This window comes from Canis lupus, chromosome 14 (assembly GCF_048164855.1).
Source record: "Canis lupus baileyi chromosome 14, mCanLup2.hap1, whole genome shotgun sequence".
NCBI classification, from domain to species: domain Eukaryota; kingdom Metazoa; phylum Chordata; class Mammalia; order Carnivora; family Canidae; genus Canis; species Canis lupus.
The window spans coordinates 49291520-49304606 of record NC_132851.1 but is presented as its reverse complement, the minus strand read 5'-3'; the positions used below and the strand labels follow the sequence as shown (position 1 = coordinate 49304606).

Here is a 13087-nt window from a genome sequence, read left to right as displayed (position 1 = left end):
GGGGCAGAATTTTCAAGACTGCTTCTAATCCAAACTTTAGGATTCCAAACTGTTGTGAAGGTGGAAATTGTGTTTAAGATTCTTGCCATCAGACTTTCAAATTACTGAACCTGTCATAGAGAATTTCAAGTTATGGCACAGACTGGGATGGATAAAATTAAGAGGAGTTCTAGGAAATGAGAAGCCCCCCCACCCACCCACCCACTTCCCCCCCTCCAAGAATGTCCTCCTTTTTAGGGGTGGGGGCAGAAGGGAGTGGGTGGAAATAAAAGAACTGAATCACCCTATTTACGGAGAAGCCAAAACATAAGAGTAAAATACAATATGGGCTTTTAAACTCCAAATTTGTATTTCAAATGCAAAATATGGACAGAAAATTTTAAGAGGAAACCAGCCCAAGAGTTTTATTCACATGTCTATCTAAACCTGTATATAATCACTGAAAAAGTAGGTTGTATCAGCAGGCATGCTCTAATTTGACGTTTCTGGGGAACGACAATAATCAACTGATATTCATTCAATCAAGGGTGCCTAAAAGCACTGCAAATTCTTGAGATTATTTTCTAAAGTGAAAGGAAAATGAACTTATTATATTCAGTTGTTCTACTGGAAATATAAGTGAAGGGGTCTAAGCCTTGGAAAATGAGTAAGCCGACCTGTAAGGATCTGATGGCAGGGGCGGGGATGCGCTCACCCTGAATCCTCAGTATGACATCAGACACAGAATGGGATGCACCCCACTGTGTGTGTGGGGGGGGGGGCGTGAAGGGTGTCCTGCCGCTGGCTCCCACGTTTACCAATAATCTGTCCCTCCATCAAGCCTCCTCGTGTGTCATGTGGGAATAACAACAGTCCCCATTTCATAACGATGCTGGGACAATTAAATGAGATGGAGCACCCAAAGGAGGAAGAATGTTTCGCAGACACGAGACAGTTTTATTAACCATTAATTTATTAATGATTCAGCTATCATTTCCTATTTCGGAATACCTACCCTCTCTGGTTAATCAAGTTTGCTACCCCTCAACTGTGTTTGCCACCAGGAATATTCTCTTCAGTGATCTAAAAATCTTCAGATAGTGTGATAATGAGTGTTTTAACCCCACGCGTTGGGAATCTGACCTTGATTAGGTTGCAACTGATAGGAAAATTGTACATGGTGAGAAGATAGGGACCGACAGATCGGAAGCTCAGGAGCGTATTTCTTCAAGGGAAGGGACCACTGTAGAACCACCTCTCAGCACCTCACCTCCTTGCAGGCAAAACGGCTTGGCGGGGATCAGTGTCCACATGCATGGCACACCCACCTGTCACTCAGCCTGGCCCGATGCATGGGCAGGCCATTTGGCAAATACACACAAAAGAGTGGCACTCCAAAGCGATCTCAAGGTAGGGGCATCCTTGAGAGTTTGGATCCAATGCCAGCTTTCACAAATAGAGCAAGAAGACGAGCCATCGTCTTGCGAAAGTATCCATCTGGCAAGTCTCATTTAATTATCATGGGCAACTGTGTGATTGTGCTGAAAAGTAGGACAGAACACAAAAAAACAGTGGAACTTTAGGAGAATGCTATTTGCTGAAGACGGCAGGCGCCATAAGGCAGGTCTCTCTGGACTCCATTCAAGTGTCATCTCCTGTTCCAAGCCATCCTCAACTCTCCAAAGCCAAGTTGGTTGGTCTCTCCTCCCTCTTCCCGCAGCATGCGAGAGCACCTGACACTCTTACACAACCTCCTGGGCTGCCTCCTCCATCAGACTCTACATTCTCAAGGGCAGAACCACATCTCCCTGATTGCACCTCCAACTCGGAGCAGAGTCTGACCTGTGGCAGACACACAAAGGAAGAGCTGTTTGAACCACTAAGTCCCCTCTAAAAAACCAAGTTCCTCGGAGTCCAAGGAATTCGATTAGAATCATAAGAAGGGACCTGGGACAAGAGCCCGATGTTGACTTTGCTGTGTTAGGGGCTCTATTCCCACTCTTACAAGAAGCTATCCACACATCTACCTGGTCAGGTGAATTCTTCTTTAACACAGAGATTATAGGTGAGAGGGGAGGTCTACACAGAGATGGCAAAGGTAACAGGATAGGACTTAGACTGGAATCGAGGTCTTAAGATGGATTCCCTCCTATCGACATTCCTTTTGTCACCCATCCTTCCTAATCCAGATGATTAGATTTCTTAGAGTGGAATTAAATATTAATTCAATAGGGAAAAAAAAAGGCTGAAAGGGTACCTTAAGATGTTAATGATGGTTACCTCTGGGTAAAAGGATTATGGATAGTTTCTACTTTTTTCTTTTGACTTATTTTCTCTCTCTTTTTTTTTTTACGGTGAACGTGTAGCTAATAATGAACCAATAAAACATTTTTTAATTAAAAAAATTGGAACAGCTCAAAATTACATAATCAATTACATTCAGCTCTGGCTATAAGTGCTCAAGATCCAAGCCTTCCAGCGTGACACCTGGTGGCAGTTACACAACGGCCAGGGCTGGCAAGTGGTGCAGTCCGGCTGGCCTACTTGTTCCCGTGTGCTGGTTAATTGGGCAGATTTTTAAGCTACCGTCTCAGGCCAGTTGTAACCCGAGGCTAGCAGAGCAGCTTTGTCCTGTTGGTCCTTAGCCTGGCCAACCAAGCCCAGAAGGTCTCTAAACATTAATGTGTGTTGGAAGTACTAAGAAAATAAAGACTAAAAAAAATAGACATTTCTGCCCCCTACCCCCATCCCAGAGATTCAGTAAGCCAAGGATCTGACCCAGCAATGCACCTTTTTAGTGGACCTACAAAAAAAGACCCTGACTGGGGGTAGGATGAGGGTGAGGCAAGAGAAGCACATCAGATGTGGAATTTAAGAAGGCACTCACCCTCCTCAAGGTCTTGCAGATACAGGGCTGGCACCTCGAGTGAGCTCTTCCTTAAATTCTACACCCCAGGCGCCTCGCCCTAATCCCAGTCGTGTCCCTAACATTGGTGATGACAGACCTCATTTTGAAAAGGCTAAATTACACGAGTACAGTTTCAGCTCTACATGGCAAGTTGCACTACGAAAATGTTTAATGCATAAAGAATGAGCTAGGTATAAATCTGATTCCTAAAAATGAAAATCTGGGCTCATCTGCATTTTGTAAGTGCCTCAATGCACTGTGTAAGGCATTAAATATGCATTTTGCTTTTAAAGACACATAACTGCAATTCTCCAGGTTAAATCTGAGCTGTGGTTTCTGAGATATTCGGCAATCAGCAGTATACCAAATGACACATTCCCTAATTCCTCCCAAGTTGGAGGTTTGGATAAGCCTAAGAGGTGCATGAGTTATGTATTTCCTGCGGAGATTAAGAAAATAGCCTTTTCTCCTTTCAAAGCGTTGAGGGCCTGGGTCATTCCAGCGTCTGCAACAACACTGATCAACTTGTAGGCTGATTTCAGAGTGCTTACGACTCTACTCAGAATTTATGGCTCGTGCAATTAAAAAAATCCTAACCATTTGCTGATTTACCCCAAAGATATGTGATCTTGAAAAAATACTCCTTCTCACCACCATCAGGTCCAGACGGGAGGCAAGAACAAAACAAATTTTTAAGACACAGCACAGATAATAAGAGCTGGGGTGGGGTGGGAGGAGATGCACGAGTCATTGATGGGGAAGCATTTCTGAGTTGAGCTCCCCTCTTGCCCCTGAGCACCTCGACCAGTTCCTGCTAATAAACCACATTTGCCCACACTCTATAACCAGCAAAGAACATAGACTGAAGCCTCCACAAGCAATAAAAGACTAAATGAAGAGGGATCATAAGGATGCATTTTGTTTTTACGATTGATTGTGGGTCTGCTGTAGTTTTAATGGCCACACAGCAATGCTTTCCAGCAATTTGGCCCTATTTGGGCCTGGGTCAAATCCACATTCCTGCCATAACACTGCTATGATAAAGGAACTTAAGTCTGCTAAAACAGGACTATAAAAAATTTCAGATTAACTTTCACTTATATAAGGCTATACTTAAAAAAATAAATAAATAAATAAAACTGGAATAGATGTCCTGAGATTTAGCTCCGCTGAATGGATTCAGGCTCCATGCTGGGCAAAGAGCCTACTTAAGATTCTCTCTCTCTCTCTCTCTCTCTCTCTCTCTCTCTCTCCCCCTCTGCCCTTCCCCTTCCCTCTCTCCCCTTCTCTTTAAAAAAAAAAAAGATTGTTAGAAACTGGCATATGGGCACTTTGATAGAAGTTTGTTTAACAAATCAAACAAAACTTCAATTATAGTTGCCTGTATCCAGCTGTCTTTAACAGAGTTTTTACTATTAAAAAAAAAAATCACCCTCCTAACGCAGTGACATTCTAAACTAGGAGTAAGCTAACTTTTATGGTAAAGACTGAGGTGGTAAACAACTTCGGCTGTGTGGGCCTTAGGGTCTCTCTTGCAAATACTCAACTGTGCCACTGTACCTCAAATGTAGCCAGACATGCAAAGCCATGTGCACAGCTGTGTTCCAATAAACTTTACTTATGGACACTGACATTTGAATTTTATCTTCACGTCTCACAAAATCTTCTGATTTTTTTCAACCATTCGACCAAAAATCTTAGTTTATGGGCCCTTTGAAAAGAGGCTGCAGGCTGACTCCGGCCCTAGGACTACAGTTTGCCAACATCTGTTCTAAACAGTCAGTAAAGATCTCCTAGTCCTGAGATTAAGTTAAAAAAATTTAAAAAAGTGATACAACTAACTGCACAAAGCCTTGCCCAGCCAGAATCACGATGCTCGATTTACAGGGCACCACTGCCATGTGACCCAGACACGCAGAGAGCAGATGTAGACACACACGTGGAGGACAGGCATGTGATATAAATGCTATTTCTCTATTCAGTAAAAGCAGTGAATTCATTTCCAACATAATTCAAAAGTGGAAGGCAAGGGTTATTGCCATAAAACCCATGGAAAAATCATGCACCTATTCTCGGGTTAATTTAAATTTACACTAAATTATAGATGAGCCTGGATCCACGTATAAATGAAGGGAGCTAATCTGATGTAAAAACATATATGGGCTCAGATAGCAAGGGAACTTCCACAGAGTCGAAGTTCCACTAACACGAGGGAAGAGTACTCACACCGTCTTTAGAAAATTATGCCCCAATTCAGGGTCCATTCCTAGCAGACACTGACAGTCGTATAACTTAAAACTGTTTCTCCTGCTTTTCTACCATAAGCACTAAATGATGGCCAGACCACACCAACAAAGGGCCCAATGATCTAGACGGGTTTCCTGTTCTCAGTTTCGGCCTTTAACTAGATCCTCCAAATTAGCAATACACCCCACCCGACCAACTTTCTCATGATACACGAAGGAAAAAGAATACTAATACATTTCCTAAATTTTTTCAGAATATAAGAGAATCAAAGTAGACTTTAAAAGTAGGTTGCAGTGATATCCCTTTTTTCTTTCAACTCAAACGTCTATAGCAATTCTTGCAGACACAGAGATCTTCATTATGAGAAGGAGATATTAAAGTGTCACATCAAAACAACACTCATAACTCCAAAGCATTTAACAACAAGAACTCATTTCAAATTCAGTAACAGAATCTGAAAAATAGAGCTCAGATGCTGTCAGGTATCACAAATGAACATGCACTACCTATAAAAAGATTAATATAAAAAGACAAGAGACTACTTTTACATAGACTAGCAACCATACTAAGAAGACCTGAAAATTATTCCTTAATTTAGAACTGCCCCAAAAGCCAGGAGAGTGAAATCTTCTGTGACATATGTTTAAGACATGGGCGAGCATGAAAGATAATGACAGATGATAACCTTATTTACTGCCAGGCACTTAAGCTAGGTCACTCATTTGAGATTAAACAAGATAATTATAAACCTTAAATAAGCATTTGATGGGTTTCTTTAAAACCCCAGTCAATCATTTGTGACCCATCCCATACTATACAATGTCTCAAAACTGCACCAGATGTGGGTTAAAAAAAAAATGATGCACTATCCATGCAACAGGATACCAAAATGAGGTTGCAGACAGGTATCTCATGTCATGGAAAGGTGTACGCAATGCATTCATTATTCAGCATCAAAACACAAGCTCATGAAGCATTAGGACCTCAGTTTTGTTAAAAAAAAAAAAGTTAACAAAAAATGTTCACAAAGAACATATACAATAAGGGATATATTAAGCAACAGTATAAAATGTAAACCAACTTTAAGAGGCACAATTAAAATGTGCTTCTTGTTTTTGCTTATTTACATTTTCCAGCTTTTCCTATCCTTTGCGTGACATTTTTACAATAAGAAAAAACTGTTTTAATTTAAAACTGTTTTATGTATACATATGTTTGCACTAACCAAGCTACATTTCTGGTTACTGTGATAGCCTTACAGCAAATTTTCAAAAGCAAGTAAATCAATCAGAAAGGAGTTCTATTCAGCACTGGTTTTATTTAATGTTTAAGAATTCCAGTCATTTGGGGGCACTTGGGCGGCTCAGTCGGTTGAGTGTCCGACTCTTGATTTCGTCTCTGGTCATGATCTTGGGGTCGTGGGATCAGGCCCCGGGTGGGGCTCCACACTGGGCTGGGTGTGGAGCCTATTTGGGGCATTATCTCTCTCTCTCTCTCCCTCTCTCTCTCTCTCTCTCCCTCTGCCTCTCCCCACTGCTCATGTGCTCTCTCTCTCTCTCTCAAAAAAAAAAAGAATTCCAATAATTTTAGAGTAGATTTAATAGAATCCACCTAATAGGGGGAAAAAACACTAAAAAGCAAAACCTCTTAAGCAAAACTCAATGGTCAAGTGTGTTAGTCATAAGCCTTATTAAAACGTTTAGCCTCTAATGCAAGAATGGTTTGGACACCCAAATGTTTGAAAGGTCCTATCAGCCCTAAAAAAGGGAGACAGATGGTAGAAAACACTTCTTCCTCCCAAAAAGGCAAAGTTCTAGTAACTCTGTTCTCATCTCACAGGGATCATGAAAGACACAGACCCAAAGCCCCTAAACTGAGCAATCCTTGAAGGCCAGCCCACATTACCATTTAACCCTGGGTGAAGGTCCCTGAGGACTTCCAGCCAGGTGGGTGACTCAGAGGGCTGTCTGGCCAGGGGGTCTAAGCCATCTATTTACGTGGCTGACTTGACACATCTGCCCTCACCTTTGGCAAATGTGCCACTTTGTCTGCGGGGTGCTCCCCTTCAGAGTGGCTTCTCCCTAGGAGGACAGATTGAACTATGACCAAAACTACATAAAAGGCAGCCCAGATTTTGCAAACGTGGTCAAAGAGAAACTTACTCCTCATCAAGAGACCTCACTCCGGATGATTTATTACTTTGACTGATACGGGCACGCGGTATGATCTATAAATAATTGCTCATACCAGACAGGATGTTAATTACATGATACGGTGATTTAGAAATAATGCATTATTTAGCATTTCCTTAAATCGTTTCAACCCACTGTTAACACTGCCGTAAATGAAGTAGAGTCGGTGACTTTGAAAGTTAATTTGGTGTACTTCTGCAGTCATTTTGGATAGCCGGTCTAGCTTAACAGGACCTGTGTTCCACATAAGCCCGATGGTGAAGGGCAAGCCCCTGAGTTCTCTCTATATGCTTGTCCTCCCTCCCTTCCTGTGACCACCCCCTGAGCCCCCCAGTACCACAATACTCTGACTCACCTGGCGAGGTTTGTCATTAAAGGGCAGACCTTTAAGACTGGCCAGAGATCTACTTATGGCCCCTTGATACCATTTCCCCCAAATTTTAGATTCACAAAGCTGATCTTGGAAAGGTTACCCGATAATGTGTTCAAGAGGCATTTTAAGACTATGGGTGAATCAAAAAAAGCAAAATGAGGTGATCACCCACACCGTTAGCACGTGTATTACCAAAAAGATAAGAAATAACAAACATTGACAAAGGCACAGAGAAAAGGGAACCCTCATGCACTGTTGGTGGGAATGCAAACTGGTGCCACTGTGGAAAAGAGCATGGAGGTTCCCCCAAAGAAATTAAAAACACAACTACCATATGATCCAGCAAGTCCCACTTCTTGATACATATCCTAATGAAACAAAACTATTACCTTGAAGAGAGATCTGTACTCCCATGGTCACTGCGGTATTACTTACACTAGCCAAGGTATGGAAACAACCTAAATTTCCTTCGATGGATGAGCGGATAAAAGAAAATGTGATACACACAGACACTGGATTATTGTTCAGCCTGAAAAAAAAGGAAATCCTGCCATTTGCGACAACAAATTAGGTTGGATAAACCTAGAGGGCATTATGTTCCATGTAATAAGCCAGATAGAGAAAGACAAATACTGCATGGTATCACTTAAAGGGAGTCTTTAAAAAAAAAATCAAGTTCATTGAAAAAGAGTAGAAAAGTGGTTGTCAAAGCCTAAGGGATGGGAGGAATGGGGAGAGGCATTAAAGGAATACAAACAGGTGTAAGACGAGCAAGGTCTAAGCATCTAATGAATTACATGGTGACTATAGTTGATAACTCTGTATTACATAATCGAAATTTGCTAAGAAAGTAGAGCTTAAATGTTCTCACCAAAACACAAAACAAGCACCCCGCCCCCCCAAAACCCCGGAAAATCAAAAACAAGAAGGGTAAACATAAACACGTAAACTGATGTGTTAATTAACTTGATGTGTGTGTGTGTGTGGGGGGGGTCTTTTCAAATGTTTACATATATCAAAATCATGTATACACTTTAAAATCTTATTTTTCCCAGCTTTATTGGGGTACAATTGATAAAATTATAAGTTTATTAGATCTTCTTAAAATCATTCCACAGGAAAAAAAAATCATTCCACAGTTGTGAAAAAACAATTGTTTTATCATATTAATCATACTTTCCACCATCATGTAGGTTACTTCAGGATTCACATGGGGCATTTGAAATTATATGTCAAAATAAACTCATTAAATATGTACATTACTAACATTTAAGTCCACTGCAACGTTTGAGATTTAATCAAGAAATATTGGGTGGGGAGGGAAAAGAGACAGTGGATCACTTAGAGTTAAATGTGCATTTGGCCTTTTATTTGTCCTGGATCTGGTAAAAACCTCAATTGTGTGACATTTATTGCAAACAAAGAGACCATAGGTTTCTAACCAAGTATCATAGGCTACATATAGAACCTTGGTGGTGTCGGTTTTTCTAATACCTCTAAGAATTTTAGAAAGAGTAGGTCCTATTAGGAAAGCACTTTTATCATGTATATTATGTCATTGTAGCTAAATATATTTTTTAAAAAAAGAAAACAAGAAAGCATGTTTGGGTAGCTCTATAGATTTTAGAACTCTTTCCTCCCAATTTTGATCTGCAAAGGAAACAAATGGCCAATTTCACCAAAGATCTCAAACTTAAAAAAAAAAAAAAGATTTTATGTATTTATTTGAGAGAGAGAGAGAGAGACCACAGAGGGAGATGAAGAGGGAGAGGGAGGAGCAGATTGGTCACTGAGCGGAGAGCCCGACGCGGAGCTGGATCCCAGGACCCCAAGATGATGATCTGAGCCAAAAGCAGATGCTTAACCAACTGAGCCACCCAGGTGCCCCTCACACTTCTTTTTGGAACTAAGAACCTGATTTCTTTTTTTTTTAATTCAATTTTTTAAAAGATTTTATTTATTCATGAGAGACACACAGAGAGAGAGGCAGAGACACAAGCAGAGGGAGAAGCAGGCTCCCTATGGGGAGCCCAATGTGGGACTCGATCCCAGGACTCCGGGATCACACCCTGAGCCAAAGGCAGACGCTCAAACACTGAGCCACCCAGGAGTCCCAGAACCTGATTTCTATATACATCTTCAATAAGTAGGGCAAGGGTGACTATAGTAATGCAAATTCAATGCTTTTGTTGTTTGTTTTTTTTAATGAAAACTCCGCCCCTCCTTCCCCCCAGCCAAAAAAAAAGTGGGGTGGGGGACACCTGGGGTGGCTCAGTTGGCTAAGAGTCCTACTCTTGATTTTGGCTCAGATCACGGTCCCAGGGTCATGAGATTGGAGCCCCGCTTCAGGCTCCGTGCTGGGTGTGGAGTCTGCTTAAGGTTCTCTTTCTCCCTCTCACTCTGGCCCCGACCTCAACTCCACACACTCTCTCTCTCATTCTTTCTAAACAAAACCAAAACCAAAAAAAAACACAAAAAAACAAAAAAACAAAAACTCCCATCAGTTTCCACTGGGAGTTATGCTCAAAAATAGCAAATATGTCATATAGCTCTTGTCCTTTATACACCACCTTTAATGCCATGGAGCCAACTAACAGACCCATGTAAATCATAGCTTGGTTAGAGGAGTTAAAAACAGACCTAAAACATTATCAAGTTTAATATGCTACACATTTTTCTCTAACACAAACTGATAGAACATGGTATTTTTTAAAGCCTCCCACATAAGCAATTAAAACACACACACACGCATACGCACGTACACGCACACGCTCAATGTACTCAAATCTACATGTGGAGTTTTTAAAACAAATGAATTTTTCAACGATCAAACATTTAACCATTCAAAATCGGGGATTTTCATAAGCATTTCTCCCAGTTGAATCTATTAAGCAATTATGCAGCAATGTCACTGAGGAAAAGTCACTGAACTTCTGCACTAATATTATGCATTTATTATTCTGATTTTTATCAATTCTAATTTTTGCACAGCAGAATTCCTTCCCTCCTTGGGGCTAAGCTTATTTACAGAACAAATCACACAGTGGATCTACTTGGCTCAGCTGAAATGTTATGTCAAAACGGACACAACCGCTCCGATTTTAAATTTCAAAACTATTTTTAGCTTTTGATTTTAAAGTGTAACATTAGAAACCTTTTCCAATTAAAAAAAAATCGACAAAGTGATTAGCTAACTTTATCTGTAAAGAGCGATTGGACACACTTCACAAGAGGTAGATGTTTTTTAAGTTTCACACAAAAAAATACCACCTCTGTCAAAGTATGTGGAGCTCAAGAAATCCAACGTGTTAGGTAAATGAAAGAAATGCCTTTTGTCGCTTAAGGGTTTATAACAAACTGACAGCAATGAAAGACTTCCTGAAAAACTTTACCTAAGTGGAAAGACACTAAACCACCCTTATCTGTGTGCCCAGTGCCATGGAGCAGCTGTTCATCAGTTGATGCTGGGTGGGCATCTGAGACCTGGGCCCCCAAATAAACAAAGTCCTGCCCCAACAGGGAATCCACCCCCTCCAGAAAAAAAAAATCATTTGGGAAGCTTAATGTGGTTCCCTATCTAGTTTCAAAGAGGCAGGAGTTCACCAGCAGAGGTGACTAACACCAATCGTGCGGGATGGCAAATGAGCCTGGTAAGTAAAATGGCAGCAATTTTGTCACCAGAAAAATGGGACTTCAGAGACATCTTTCTAAGGTCATTGACCCACAGCCTCCTTGACCTTGAAGCCAGGGAAAGACAGATGCAAATGGCACTGAGTTTTACAAAATTCCCCGCTCCCAAGTAGGGCTGAAGTGAGGCCTGTGGAGTAGGCCGCGGCCATGATCTGCTGTTACTGGTCCGCAAAGAGGTGAGGTGCAGCTGACAAGAAGCATTTAGCAGGAGCAGTTTTCTATCTATGGAATCTCCTTAAAAAAAAACAAAAAAAAATTTAAACTTGGGTTTTGCATACATCTCTATTCTTATTCAATTCACTTTCCTAGTGATAGGTTCTTACCGTATTTTGTAGCAAGGACTGATCCCGAATAACTTGGAAATTAAAAAAAAAAAAAAGGTCCTTTCCCATAGACAGTCTGAGAAGCACTGCACTAGAGCACCCAAAAATCCAGTTTTGGGTGGATAATATGCATATTCGGCTTGTAAGAATACTGATTTACCTGTAATCGTCTCTTAAGTTACTTGAATATTGAGATTTTTCAGAAGCAGGTAATTTTGCCCATGTGCGCTATGCTAAGCTCCTCTGATTAACATCTGAATTAATCTAGAGCTATTTGAAATGCAGGCCAATGAGATACCATATAATCAACACTGTTCTGAGGAAGGGAGACGTTAATGAGTATGATTCCCTCAAAAAAAAAAAAAAAAAAGGTAAGTTCTGTGGTCAAACAAGTTTGAGCTGTATACCCCATCCCACAGCCTCCTCCTGGCACATTAAGGATCCTGACAAGGTCTGTAGTTAAGAAATTCGTCTGGCGGGGGATCCCTACGTGACTCAGCGGTTTAGCGCCTGCCTTAGGCCTAGGGCGTGATCCTGGGATTCCAGGATCCAGAGCCACGTCGGGCTCCCTGCATGGAGCCTGCTTCTCCCTCTGCCTGTGTCTCTGCCCCCTCTCTCTATGTCTATCATAATTAATTAATTAATTAATTAATTAATCTTTAAAAAAAAAGAAAAAGAAATTTGTCTAGCTCCACAGATGTGATTTTAAGGATCCTGACAAGGTCTATAGTTAAGAAATTTATTTAGCTCCACAGATATGACCCTCTTGTTCTTGGAAATGAGGACAGAGTTAAAAGGCTCCAGATTAGGAATCCAAAGCCTTGAGTGTCACTCTCCTGTCTTCATTTGCAGCTGGATCATGCTACCCCTACCCCGTAAGGCTGAGCTGCAGCACCAATGAAGTAACTTGTAAAATGACTTCACAGAAGGTCAGCTCTTTGAGGACAAGAAACTGGCACCCCTTTGTTCCCACAGCCCCTCCTGCACCCCAACACACACACACACACACACACACACGAAGCACTCAGCACAGTTACTAAGCTATCCCCTAGGGAATGTTCCAGATTGTCTCCTAATCCCTCACCTCCCAACACACACCCAGGATGGCTAATCCCAATGGTCCTGTTGTGGACCACTCCCCTGGAATTCTGTGTCTGTGGAGGCCTCCCATCCCCTGGTCCCCTGGTCCTCTGGCTGGTGTGGTGCGTCAGACACCTGCTGTCCTTCCTTGGATGTGCAGATGGGCCCTAGAGTAGAGCCAGGAGGGTGCCCTGCACGGAGCAGAAGCCCCCCAACTGGCGAGCATGCTCCCTTGGCCTCAACCTCTGTGCAAAGCCATTTCTCTGAGATGCTGCAGGGGCCACAGCAGGGCAGG

General features: G+C 41.7%; 1 protein-coding gene across 4 annotated transcripts in view; it reads right to left on the bottom strand.

The window, feature by feature from the left end:
• The window catches only part of KIT (KIT proto-oncogene, receptor tyrosine kinase), an 83654-nt gene that overhangs the window by 17327 nt on the left and 53240 nt on the right, over positions 1 to 13087 (bottom strand). The window lies entirely within an intron of this gene.